The 12639-nt window shown below is 35.7% G+C and overlaps 1 protein-coding gene across 1 annotated transcript in view; it reads left to right on the top strand.

Moving 5' to 3' along the window:
* LOC149829895 (2-isopropylmalate synthase 1, chloroplastic-like) overlaps window positions 1–12330 on the top strand; it is a 54968-nt gene extending 42638 nt beyond the window's left edge. The window contains exon 13 of the mRNA XM_090016149.1: window positions 12081–12330. The gene's annotated coding sequence lies outside the window, so the exon portion shown is untranslated. The remainder of the gene's footprint in view (window positions 1–12080) is intronic.
* Window positions 12331–12639: the final 309 nt, after the last annotated feature.

The raw sequence follows: 12639 nt of genomic DNA, 5'->3' as shown, positions 1-12639 counted from the left end.
ATAGGGGTATTATAGTCTTTTCAAAATTGTTTTATTAAACAACTAATTTTTGTTTTCTTTATTTTCTGTTTTTTCTTTTTTCCGTTTTTTTATTTTTGTTATTTTATTTCGCGCCAAATAGGTTGCCCACAATAGAGTCGTTGGGCCCCCCAACGACTCTTTGGGAGCCCCCTTTTGACCTCCTTTTTTGATCCCATTTTATTTGTATAAATAGGGGTGTATCCCTTTGTATCTCTTTAAGCCTTAGTGCTCTCTCTCTCTCTCTTAATAAAAAGATTTTATATTTTAGCTTGTGCTTTTCTTAAAGTTTGTGTGTATTGTCCATAGTGGACTTGACTATCATCCTCTTTGTGTATTTGTCTATTGTTGGACATTGTGAATGTTTTTTTAGCATTCTTTATCCTTCCACATACTTCGTTACATGGTATCAGAGCCATTCGGTTCATTGAAGCAAAGGCGTGACATTCATTTCTTTACTCATTTTCCTTTTTCATCACACACTTTGGTGGCATCATGGAAGCCAAAATCGATCTATCCTTCAATCTCAATAGAAAGAACTACATGAAGTGGGCATCGACAATGGAAAACAATTTCAAAGCTAAGAAACTTTGGGGTTATGTAATGGGTTCTATTCTGGAACCCCATTTAGAGCTCACCAAGATTGAAGGAGACTAAGAAAAGGCTCTTGAGGGAGATGCTCACCTCAAAGCTATTGAAGACCATCAAAGGAAAGTTGAAGATTGGGAAAGCAATCACGCCAAAATTCTTGCTTGGTTCATGAACAATGTCGAACTCAAGGTACGTGCAAATATAGCTAAATTCCGCCGAGCCAATGAGACTTGGTTTTTTATGAAGGGTATGTATACTCAAAAAGACCTCGCAAGAGCATATTTTTTGCAAGAAAAGATTAGAACCACCAAACAAGGTGATTCGAGTATACAAGATTACTATAGTGCATTAAACCCACTATGGGATGAGTTGACTCTTTTAGAGCCAAAATGGGTTGCTATGGAGGATGTTGAACTAAGACAAAAACAAATGGAACAAGATCGATTATTTCAATTTTTGTTTGGGCTACGCCTCGAATTTGAGCAAGTGAGGTCATCACTTCTCCATAGGTCTATTTTTCCTCCAATATAAGATGCCATAGACGAAATCACACAAGCGGAAACTTGGCTTGGCATGAGTAAGAATATTGATGAAGTGCTTGTCGTATCCAAACCCGGCAACAATGTTAAAACCTATAAACCACTCCACTTTGGAAAACAAGGAAACTATAGTAGAGGAAGAAAGATGATTGTATGTTATCATTGTTATGAGCCGAGTCACATTAAACTCGCTTGCTCCAAGCTAAATGGAACATTCAAACCAAATGTGACTTTCCTTGAAGAATCCACCACCAAAGAAGATGAAGGCAAGAGCGACGACCTCAAAGAAACTCTTGGTCAAATCTCTATGGCTCTACAACAAATTCTCAAAGCCACTTCCTCCACATCGGGTGCGACCATTACATCTACTTCATATCCCGATACGTATTCTTGGATCTTAGACTCCGGAGCATCTTTTCATATGACCCCACATGATAATGCATTAACCGATGTATGCACCAATTCAAAAAGTTCATGCGTTTTCCATGACCGATGGAACTTTTTTAAAAATCACAAGTATTGGAATACTTAACTCTAAAAATTCTCAAAATCTTTTTGCTCCAAAAGTTAGAGTTGTTCCAAAACTAAATTTAATTTTTTTTCCCGTTTCCCAAATCGCCGACCATGGATGTGAAATATCTTTCTCATCTAATGGATGCTTTGTGCAGGATCTCCAGTCCGAGAAGTGGATTGGGCAAGGCCATAGGAAGCGGGACCTCTACTATATGGATCATCTAAACCTTCCTACAAAATTTTTTTGTACTTATGTCCAAGATAAAAGCATTGAAACTTAGCATAAAAGACTTAGACATCCAAGTTATTAAAAAATGTATATTTTTCCATTTGGAAACAATTTTTTAAGGAAAAAGACATTAATTGCAAAGATTGCATTTTTTGAAAAATGAAGTCTATTACATTTCTAACTAGAACTTTTCTTTCTACAAGACCTTTTGAATTGGTGCACTCGGATGTTTGGGGTCCATCTCCGATCATGTCAAAGGTGGGTTACTCTTACTATGTCACTTTCATAGATGACTTCACTAGATATGTTTGAATTTATTTTCTTAATCATAAATCGAAAGTATTTTCCTTCTTTAAAGAATTTCATATGAAAATTCAAAATCAATTTCAAAGCAATATATCCATTCTTATATCCGATTTCGGTGGAGAATATTTATCTACCGAATTTCAAATATATTTAAAACTAAATGAAATTTGTTATAAAAAATCGTGTCCTAGAACTCTACAACAAAATGGTCTAGTGGAAAGAAAACATAGGCATATTATTGAAACCGCTAGAACATTACTTATCTCTAAAAATATTCCAAAATTCTTTTGGTCCGAAGCCGTCTTGACCTCAATATATTTAATCAATAGAATGCCTTCTTCTAAACTAAAGAATGTCTCTCTATATGAAAAACTTTTTAAATTTTCTCCAGACTTCAATCACCTTCGCATCTTTGGTTGTAAATGCTTTGTCCTCTTATATAAGAGAGATAAATTATCTCCAAAAGCGATTGAGTATGTCTTTTTAGGCTACAGAGAAAATAAAAAAGGCTATAGGTGTTTTGATTTAAAAAATAACAAACTATATGTTTTAAAAGACGTAACTTTTTTGGAAGATGAGAATGGATTTGAAGAACTCGATAAACCAAATGAGATTGACTACATGTTTTTGCATGACCTTATAGATGATATATGTGATGATTCTATGAATCATCCTGAAAATATAGAGGATACTTGTGATGTATCCAATATTGATATCTCACAATGTAATAGTGATATTCGTAATGAAAATATTAATGTTTATACCCGAAGAGAACAAGAAAGGCCTATTAGTGCCTTAGAGAAGTTTTCTGAACTTACCGAATCTTTGGAAGAGACTTCTGTTAGGAGATCTTCTAGAGAATCAATTCCTCCCAATAGGTTTATGTCATATGAGTCCCCTTGCTCCTAATTATCGAGCTTGTTTGATAACACTACATTCATATTATGAACCTGCTTATTATAATCAAGCCAAAACTATACCACATTGGGTTGATGCCATGAAGATAGAATTAGATGCCTTAAAAAAGGCCAATACTTGGAAACTAGTCAAACTACCTTCGCATAAAAAACCTATTGGATGCCGATGTATCTTTAAGGTTAAAACCAAAAGCGATGGATCCTTAGAAAGATATAAAACTGTATTAGTTGGTAAGGGATATTCACAAGAATATAGGATTGACTACGAGGAAACATTCGCTCCTGTAGCTAGAATGACAAGTGTTAGAACCTTAATAGCTGTCGCATCAACCCCAAAACGACTTATATATCAACTCGATGTGAAAATGCCTTTTTAAATGACAATCTAAATGAAAAAGTACATATGGATCCGCCACCCGGAGTTAACATTGATCAAGGTCAAACCCTTAAACTTTTAAAAGCTTTATATGGTTTTAAGCAAGCTCCCAAGGCTTGGTATGATCAATTTAGTGATATCATGATTAAATTGGGATTTCGTTCTTGTTATACTGACACTGCTCTTTTTGTGAAAAGTGTAGGGACGAATATTGTTATCTTATTACTTTATGTTGATGACATGATTATCATAGAAAATGATCAAAATAGTATTGTTAATGTTAAAAATATGCTAAAAGATAGTTTTGATATGTTTGACTTAGGCTTTCTTAGATATTTCCTTGGTATTGAAGTTGCATATTCTCCTCAAGGATATATTTTGTCACAGATGAAGCTTGCTGCAGATATATGTACTAAGTCTGACATTTTAGATGATAAAAAGGTGGAGACTCCAGAAGTAATAAATGCAAAATTAAGGTTGGAGGATAGAGCTCTTCTAGAAGATCTCACACCCTACAGACAACTCATTGGATCTCTCACATATCTGACTATCACAAGATCTGACACTGCTCACATTGTTCACTCCGTTAGTCAATTTCAGCATGCTCCTACAACTGTGCATATGAGTGCCATGCTCCGGGTCATTCGATATTTCAAGAACACCATAACTAAATGGCTATTTCTATCCACATCTTCTTCATTAAATTTGCTTGCCTATACTGATGCAGATTGGAGAGATAATCCTAATAATAAAATCTCAACTACTGGTTTTTGTGTCTTTTTAGGAGATTCTTTAATTGCTTGGAGATGCAAGAAGCAACAGAAAGTCTCACTATCCTCTACTGAAGCCGAATACCGGGCTATGACAACCACTGCAATGAAACTTGTTTGGTTTCAAAGTCTTTTCAAAGATATGAGGGTTAAAATTACTGGAGTTTCAAAGCTTTGCTCCGACAACAAAAATGCCATTTATATTGCCAGCAATCACACCTTCCATTAACGGACCAAACATATCGAAATGGACTGCCACTATGTTCGCGATGAGTATCTACGTGGAACAGTTTCACTGCCATATGTCACATCAGAATACCAGTTAGCAGATTTTTTTAACTAAAGTTCTTCCGGATCCTCGCTCCATGTTTCTCCTTGGCAAACTTTTGGTCATCTCCCCATAAAGTTTGAGGGAGAGTGTTAAATTATATATATATATATATACACCCAATAGGAGTATTATAGTCTTTTCACAGTTGTTTTATTAAACAACTATTTTTTGTTTTCTTTATTTTCTTTATTTTCTGTTTTTTCTTTTTGTTATTTTATTTCATGCCAAATAGTGGCCCCATAATAGAGTCGTTGGGGCCCCCAACGACTCTTTGGGAGCCCCCTTTTGGCCTCCTTTTTTTATCCCATTTTATTTGTATAAATAGGGGTGTATCCCTTTGTATCTCTTTAAACCTTAGTGCTCTCTCTCTCTCTCAATAAAGAGATTTTATATTTTAGCTTGTGTTTTTCTTAAAGTTTGTGTGTATTGTCCCATAGTGGACTTGGCTATCATCCTCTTTGTGTATTTGTCCATTGTGAATGCCTTTTTAGCATTCTTTATCCTTTCGCATACTTCGTTACAAAGTTCATCTGCTACACATATATGGGTGTGGGTGTAGGTTATGAAGGGTGAAACACGAAAATTTCTAAGGGTATGGGGTGTGGTGGCACATGCTCACACAATGTTAATAACATTAAAGCAAAATGAACAATGACTTGGTCAATGTTGATTGAGTCCAAAAGTGGACAAATGATCATGTGCACACCTTACACTCTTTCAACCCATACTCTAGCATATTCCCCTTTTGTAGACATGTTCCACCTTGTTGAAGTGTGTGTATGAAAAGTGGTAGCTGCCTACCACTATTTTGGCCTACTGCCAACTTACCGCAAGCAAACATGTATTTTCGGGTTGTTTTTTGCAAATCCGACCTTGCAGATGTGTTCGACATGGTCAATTTGCTAGGAAAAGATACTTGGATCATGTTTTTTCAATAAAAAGCATGTATTTTTAAGCCTTGAATATTTATTAAAATCTTATACCGTTGATTTTTAAACTATTGTATTGGAATTGGATGATCTAAGAGTTGATTCCTATAAAATCAAGCATGTTGAACCAAGGTTGTCGGACAAGGAAGCGGAAGGGGAAGCGGAAGTGAGAAACGATGCACTTTTAAAATGTATAGGAAGAAGGAAGCGAGAAATAAAAAAAATATAATAATTGAATGAGAATCAAAATGGAACACAAACAAAAACTAAAATAAAAGTGATTATTCTTAAATTTCATGATTTTCTAGTGTAAGAAATAAATTTTTAACAAAATCTAAAAATGATGATTGTCAATTTAGAGAAAGCACATAAAATTGAGTGAGAAACGTGAGAGAAAACACATAAAAACATGAAAAGTAGAGTAAAAAAACATATAAGAAGAATAAATGAAGCGTGGGAGAATCATGATTTTCATCAAGTTTTGGAAGTGAGGAGTATCACGCTTTCGAAGTGAGTTTCCGGGAAGCGGGCTTCCCACCTATCTAAGAAGCTTCGGGTAACTCGGTGTTGAACACATCAATACTGTCAGATTTAAGGAAAACATGAAAAATCCTTCAAAAGTCCGGTAGGCTAGAAAAGTGGCAGACAACTACCACCTACACACCCACTCTCTCTCTCTCTATATATATGTATATATAGTTACTAAATATGAGAACTGAAAATGTGATGTGAACCACGATTTTCATGGATTTTTTATTCCTTTCTCTTTAATCTAACTGTATGGATGTGCATGCTTGGTTATAAGGACCAGTTCTTGAATAATCTGACTATGATACATAAACGAGATTTTTTAAGGCTTTAAAATCAATGACTCATAATCTTCATAAATATTCAAGCATCACAAAAATCGTAATTTTTCCATCAAAAAGACACAATCCAACAGCTGATTGCTAGCAAATCCACAATGCCAAACTCATCTACATGGTTGGATTTGTAAAAAAAGTGTTGGAAATGCTTGGAAGTACAAACAAATTTTCAGATTTCTTTTTTTAAGATTTTTCTTCTATTTTTGACCTTACAGATGTGATCTACATAGTGTGGATCAGTGTTTGGATTGCCAGATTCTGACATTTGTATGATTTTCCTGTAATACCAAACTTGGTGGTTGCAAATGCACCAAAACTTGTCAAAAGAATGTATTTTTTTGCTTAAAAAACACGATATGTGGTTGGATCCCCAACAAATTCACCATGTGGAACTCATCTATGGGGTTGGATTGAGTCAAAACATCTTGTACCATGAGATCTTAGGTCGTTTATATATACAAGCTTCTGTAGCAAATATTTCACACACACACACACAATATATATATATATATATATATATATATATATATATATATATATATATATATATATATATATATATATATATATATATATATATATATATATATATATATATATATAGTAACTAGAATATGAGAACTACCATGTGAACCTTGATTTGCATGGATTTTTTGTTCTTTTCTCTTGAATCTAACCTTATGGATGTGATCTACATGCTTGGTTTTATAAGGACCAGCTCTTGAATCGACTGATTATGATGCATAAACAAGTTTTTAAGACTTTAAAATCAATGGCTCATAATCTTCATAAATATTCAAGCATCCAAAAAGTTTATTTTTTCATCGAAAATACATGATCCAACAGTTGATTCTTGGCAAATTCACCATGCTGAACACATCTACATGGTTGGATTTTCCCAAAAAGTGTTGGAAATGCCCAGTTTGCATGGTAGTTCTCATGTTCTAGTGACATATATATACATATTATGCTATGTCAAATGAACTCTTCTAACAGGGCACCACACCCGCATCCATGTGGGTGCCATACTTGGACATGGCTTCCTTTGTGTTAGGTAAAGTCAATCACAGTGAGATCCATTTTTGTCCAAAAGTAGATTCGGTTAACCCTAACCAAGTCCAGTTATATCTACATTATGTATATAAATACATAAATGCACACGCATACACGTAGGGTTAACTTAAAACTCTTCAAAATTATATATATACCCTCCCTGCACCCCCGCACCCAAGTTTTTTTAAAGTGTCGAATCACCGTATCCGCATCGGCACCTGCACCTGCACCTGCACCTATGTGACAGATATTATGTTACTTGGATATTGACATGGTGGAGAGAGAGACCTTTCTATATAATAAAAAAGGTATGCAGACTAATTTTAATGCCGTTGGGACCCAATAAAATATATAAAAAAATGGGATTTAAACAAGGTTGACACAAAATGCTTGACATTGAACAGTTGCTATATAAGACATTCAAAGGCATCAGACACATGGCACCAAGTGCCTATTTTACCTTGGACACTTCTATGTTGAAAAAATGAAGTGTCTAGGAGTGTTGGTGTCAGTTTCCAGGTGTCCAAGCATTGAACACTGACACATTGGCCCTCCAAAAGTGTCTAGGTAACACACACACACACACACACACACACACACACACACACATATATATATATATATAATGTGAAAAATAGTGTTTTCTACTAGATTGCATGTACAAAGGATTGTAACAAATTTATATCCTTCTATAATATAATATAATATAATATAATGTACAAGTTACCTAATCTACATTTTGGCAATTACCTTTCTTGAATGCTAACCACCCTTAATTTGATGAAGTTTCCTAGTCAGGTTCAATGCTGTTAACCTAGTTTGAGCCCAAGGTATGTATTTGGCCTGCTGCTATATTTTACATGAAAACAGCTGCCCATTTTGGTCTAAAATAAATAGTGTACTGGAACCAAACCCATACCCCGTTCATGCTGGGTTAGGTTTTGGGTCTAGTTTTCAGACCCTTTTTGAACCAACCCATTATCTCTATTCACTTGCATTTTATTTGTTAGAGAATGTCTAATGTTTGGTCTACATATGTTATGTTGGTAGCTATACAGCTATGTCACACGGACTCTTTAAAAAGGCTACCGCACCAGCGTCGAGATTTTGAAAACACAGAGAAGTCAGGGCAGAAGAAATGGTTCAATCCTCTTATTTCTCGTAGGACGAATTATAGTAATTTGTTCCAATCCAAAACATACACAGAGGGATAATATTTATAAAAAGGAACTTAACTTTCTAAGAGACCTAATGTACAATACAAATAAATAAAGGATTTGTTTTCACATGAAATGGATATATCCACTCATATTTATGAGATGATAATAAATAGAATATGACGAAACTCAATCAATTTTGACCGAGTTCATTTTGGTCCAATTTTTTAGAAAATGAAGTTGGGGATGGGGTTAGGGCACGATCGCGCCACCCCCCTTCCGACCCCGACTCCTCTCCCCCCCCCCCCCCCCCCCCATTGCTCCTTCAACGGTGATGATGAGGACGAAATCGGCGACGATGAGGTGAAATAGGTACGTCTCTCTCCGTGCCTCTTCTTTTTCCTCATCTCTTTCTTCTAATTTTGTTCTTCTTCCTTCTCCACCTCCTCTGTTTCTTATTCTTCTTCCTTCTCCTCCTCCCTCCGCTTCCTCCTCCTCCTCCTCTCTTTCTTCTTCCTTCTCCTCCTCTCTTTCTTCTTCTTCCTTCGCCCCCTCCGCTCATTGGCGCAAGGGCTGAACCCGAGGCCTGCTTGGTTCGGCTCTGGTGAACCCAGGCTTGGGTTCAACAAAACTTAACCAAGGTCTGCTTCAAAAGGGACTCTGGCCTGGGTTCACCAGAACCAAACCCAAACTGATTGGGTTCGACTTTGGTGAACTCAGGCTTGGGTTCACCATAACCGAACCCAAGCTTGGGTTGGGTTACGAGTTCGGCCAGTTTTTTTTATGAAATTTATTTTAATAAAAATTTTAGTTTTTGGTTTTAAGGAAGAAAATGTTATTTTTTGCTTGACTTGTTTGATTGTTTCTTGTTTTCTTAATTCACTTAGCGTAGCCATAATATATTTAGGTTGATTTAACTGTGGTCTTATTTTTTATTGATGAGGAATAACAATTAGATTGTTAATTTAATTTGTTGCATGAATTTATGCATGATAAATTGATGATATGATAATTGTTTTTATTTCATTAGTGTCTTCTTAAAACTATATATATACCATCTCTGCACTCCTGCACCCACATTTTTTTAAAGTGCCGCATCGCCGCACCAGCATCTATATGACATAGCTGTACAGTATTTAAGATAATCATTAGAATTCCCTTGTGTGTTTGCTGTGTATTATGATGGTATGGATTGATGTTAGTCAAAGCTTCTCTTCAGATAACCAAATATTATGTAGAAAATGGATCTGGCTCAACTGATGTACTATACAAATAAAGAAGGCAACACTACCCAGTTAGAAGATTTTGATTGTAAACCTTGTGGTCCAACTAGCGAAGGATGATAATTATATATAGTTCCTGTTAAGCAAGTGTTCCTCGAGTATCCTGTGTTATATCAAGTAGATTATAGTATCATTTGTTGAGTAACTCAGTTTTGCCCATAAGGTTGTAATGCATTCTTAGTTGCAAAACCATTTTCTATTTGATCATTTCTATGAAAACTGAAAAGAAAGATGAAACCTAAATTGTGCATCAACTAAGCCATGATTTTACTTTCACCATCAAGTCCATGAGATTTGAGAGCTATGTTGTCAAAAGCCCGGCACCGACTAGTCCGCTTAGTCGGTTTAGGCTTAAGTAAAACGCCTAGGCTTTGCAATTCCTAGGTGGGTACCTCAAAATGTACCAATTTTGCTAACTAAGGTGCCTAGTCAGCGACTAAGCTTCCTCCGCCTAGGCATGAGGGCAGTTTAGTCATTTATTATTCCTATATATATTTTGTTATTTTTTGTATATATGTAATTATTTATATGTGTGTGTGTTTGTGTGATTTGTTCTTTAAAATCATGAAAATGTGATTGAAAGCATGCACAATTGATTTTAATTGATTATGTTTTTTGTGTGTTTCTGATGAATTTTTCTATAAAAGCCTAAACACATGTTTAGTATTATGAATTATGTAATATGTTATTTATATATGTATGTGTTATTGTGCTTTTGTGAAAGGTTGAAAGCATATTTTGTTGATTATACTAAATATATTCTAAATAATTAAAAAATAAATATATATTTGTGTGTACAATTATATATATGTGTCTATATTATATTAATATATTTTGTGAAAGAATGTGTAATTTTGTACTTGCGGAATGAAAACATCTTATTAGTAAAAGAATTAAACATATTTTTATGTACTTTTTTATATTTTAATTGGGGGTACGGTCTAGTCCAACTAGTCTTTTTAGGGGTCTACCAACTAGGCACTGCCTAACGCCTTTGACTACATAGTTTGAGAGAGCCAAAGGTGTAAATCAAGGACAGGAGATTCTGTATATCTTGTCTCTGATGCATATGCGTTCACATTTATTGTTCTAGGGACCAAAGATCACAAAGCAGGATACATTTGGACAGGAAAGCAGGACTGGGGGACATGACAAGGTGCATGTGCATCAGAATTCACTAAATTCTACAACATTTTGCAGATGCATTTGTCGTCTGCTGCAAAGAAATGTCAACATCTTATTTGGTTGACATTTCTCGAAGATAATTATGCTGTTTTTCAATCTGCGGATATCTTTGCACAGCCTCTTAGGGACCCTTAGTTGATCCACTTTTTCCTTTTCCTTTTTCTTTTTTCCTTTTTTGAAAAAGTAAATCACATGTGCAGGGTGATTGGGATGGATTCACATGGACACCGTATTAAGGAACTCAACCCTACCTTAGCCAACCTCCCCTCGAAGATGTAAAACGTCAGAGTATCCTGCCCCTGCCCACCGGTTATGTCTCTCCCCTGTTTTGTACTTGGGACAGGGCTGCACACCAGGGACATCGAACTTGCTACGTCCTTCAACTTGGAACATCTTTAGTAGACTCACTAGTCAGGTGTAAGCAGCCCTAATGGGCTCAGTGGACCCACTTTATGGTTTAACTGGTAAAGTTTTTCGTCTACCTTGAAATGGGAATGCTGAGGAAATGGCCTTGCGTGTGTCTCGGTGCAAATTCTAACTTGTACATCTGAAGAATTGATGACTGGCAATAATGCTTTGGACCAGAGCAGGGTCAGATCTCACAGTTTCCCTTGGCTCTGTTAGAACCAAGCACTGGGATTTGGAGTTTGTAAGGTCCATAGTCTTGCTTTTGTAACCTAATTTCTTTACGGTCAACTTTTTAGAAGTTGCTGCATACCCTTTTAGACGACATCACTTAAAGAAGTGGACCAGAGTGCTACTCGTGGAATGACGATATACTATAAGCATTAGATTAATCTTATTGACTGCATGCTCCCGTAAGCCTTCAGTTTTTATCTTACTATTTTGACCCATGGGTAATAGCTTGATACAAGGGCCGGGTGTGGGACTTGTAATGTGCTCTCTCTGTAAGCATTCATGTAGATGAACTGTTAGTTTTTTTTGTCCCTCTCTTTTTGTTTCAGAAGTTTATGAAGATAAAAAGGTTTTAACACCACCTTTTTTTTTTTAAAACAGGTGTAATTTGTTTATTATCAAAACTGAGAAATTGCGAACTCGAACAGTTCTGGGAGATGAGCAGACAATGCTGGTTGGTTGTACTCTTGCTTATCTAGCACAAATTTTGTTTATAAGGTGACACAATTTAACTGTTTTCATTATATTGCAATCATCTACTGTTCTCGTTTGGGAGTTCATTAATGACAATCACTGCGACGTTGTAATGTTATGGGATGCCATTTTCAAGTAAACCCTGCATGTTGAGCCAGAATCTTTTCATTTGGAACATGGATATTTCTAGCTTGGATCTGTATTAGCGTGTATTTTTTGCAACCACCTGGTTTTCAGGGTCTTCGTTCCCCCTCAACTCTTGACATACTTTTGGTTTTCTTCCGTCTCTCCATTCGAATTTGGTGATGTGGGGATCATTCTCAAATTCACTTAATACATTTCTCAAAAATGGCTACCAGACCAGCTGATTTCAGACGTGAAAATGATGATGTGAACATATTATTAAAAGAGAATCAGATGCCAGGCTCTTTTACCTATTGCGAGTGGGATTCAATAAAATGATCAC

The sequence above is a fragment of the Nuphar pumila genome, chromosome 8 (assembly GCF_984573655.1).
Source record: "Nuphar pumila chromosome 8, dmNupPumi1.hap1.1, whole genome shotgun sequence".
NCBI classification, from domain to species: Eukaryota; Viridiplantae; Streptophyta; class Magnoliopsida; order Nymphaeales; family Nymphaeaceae; genus Nuphar; species Nuphar pumila.
The sequence above is the reverse complement of the archived record's forward strand: the minus strand, read 5'-3'. Positions and strand labels throughout refer to the sequence as shown.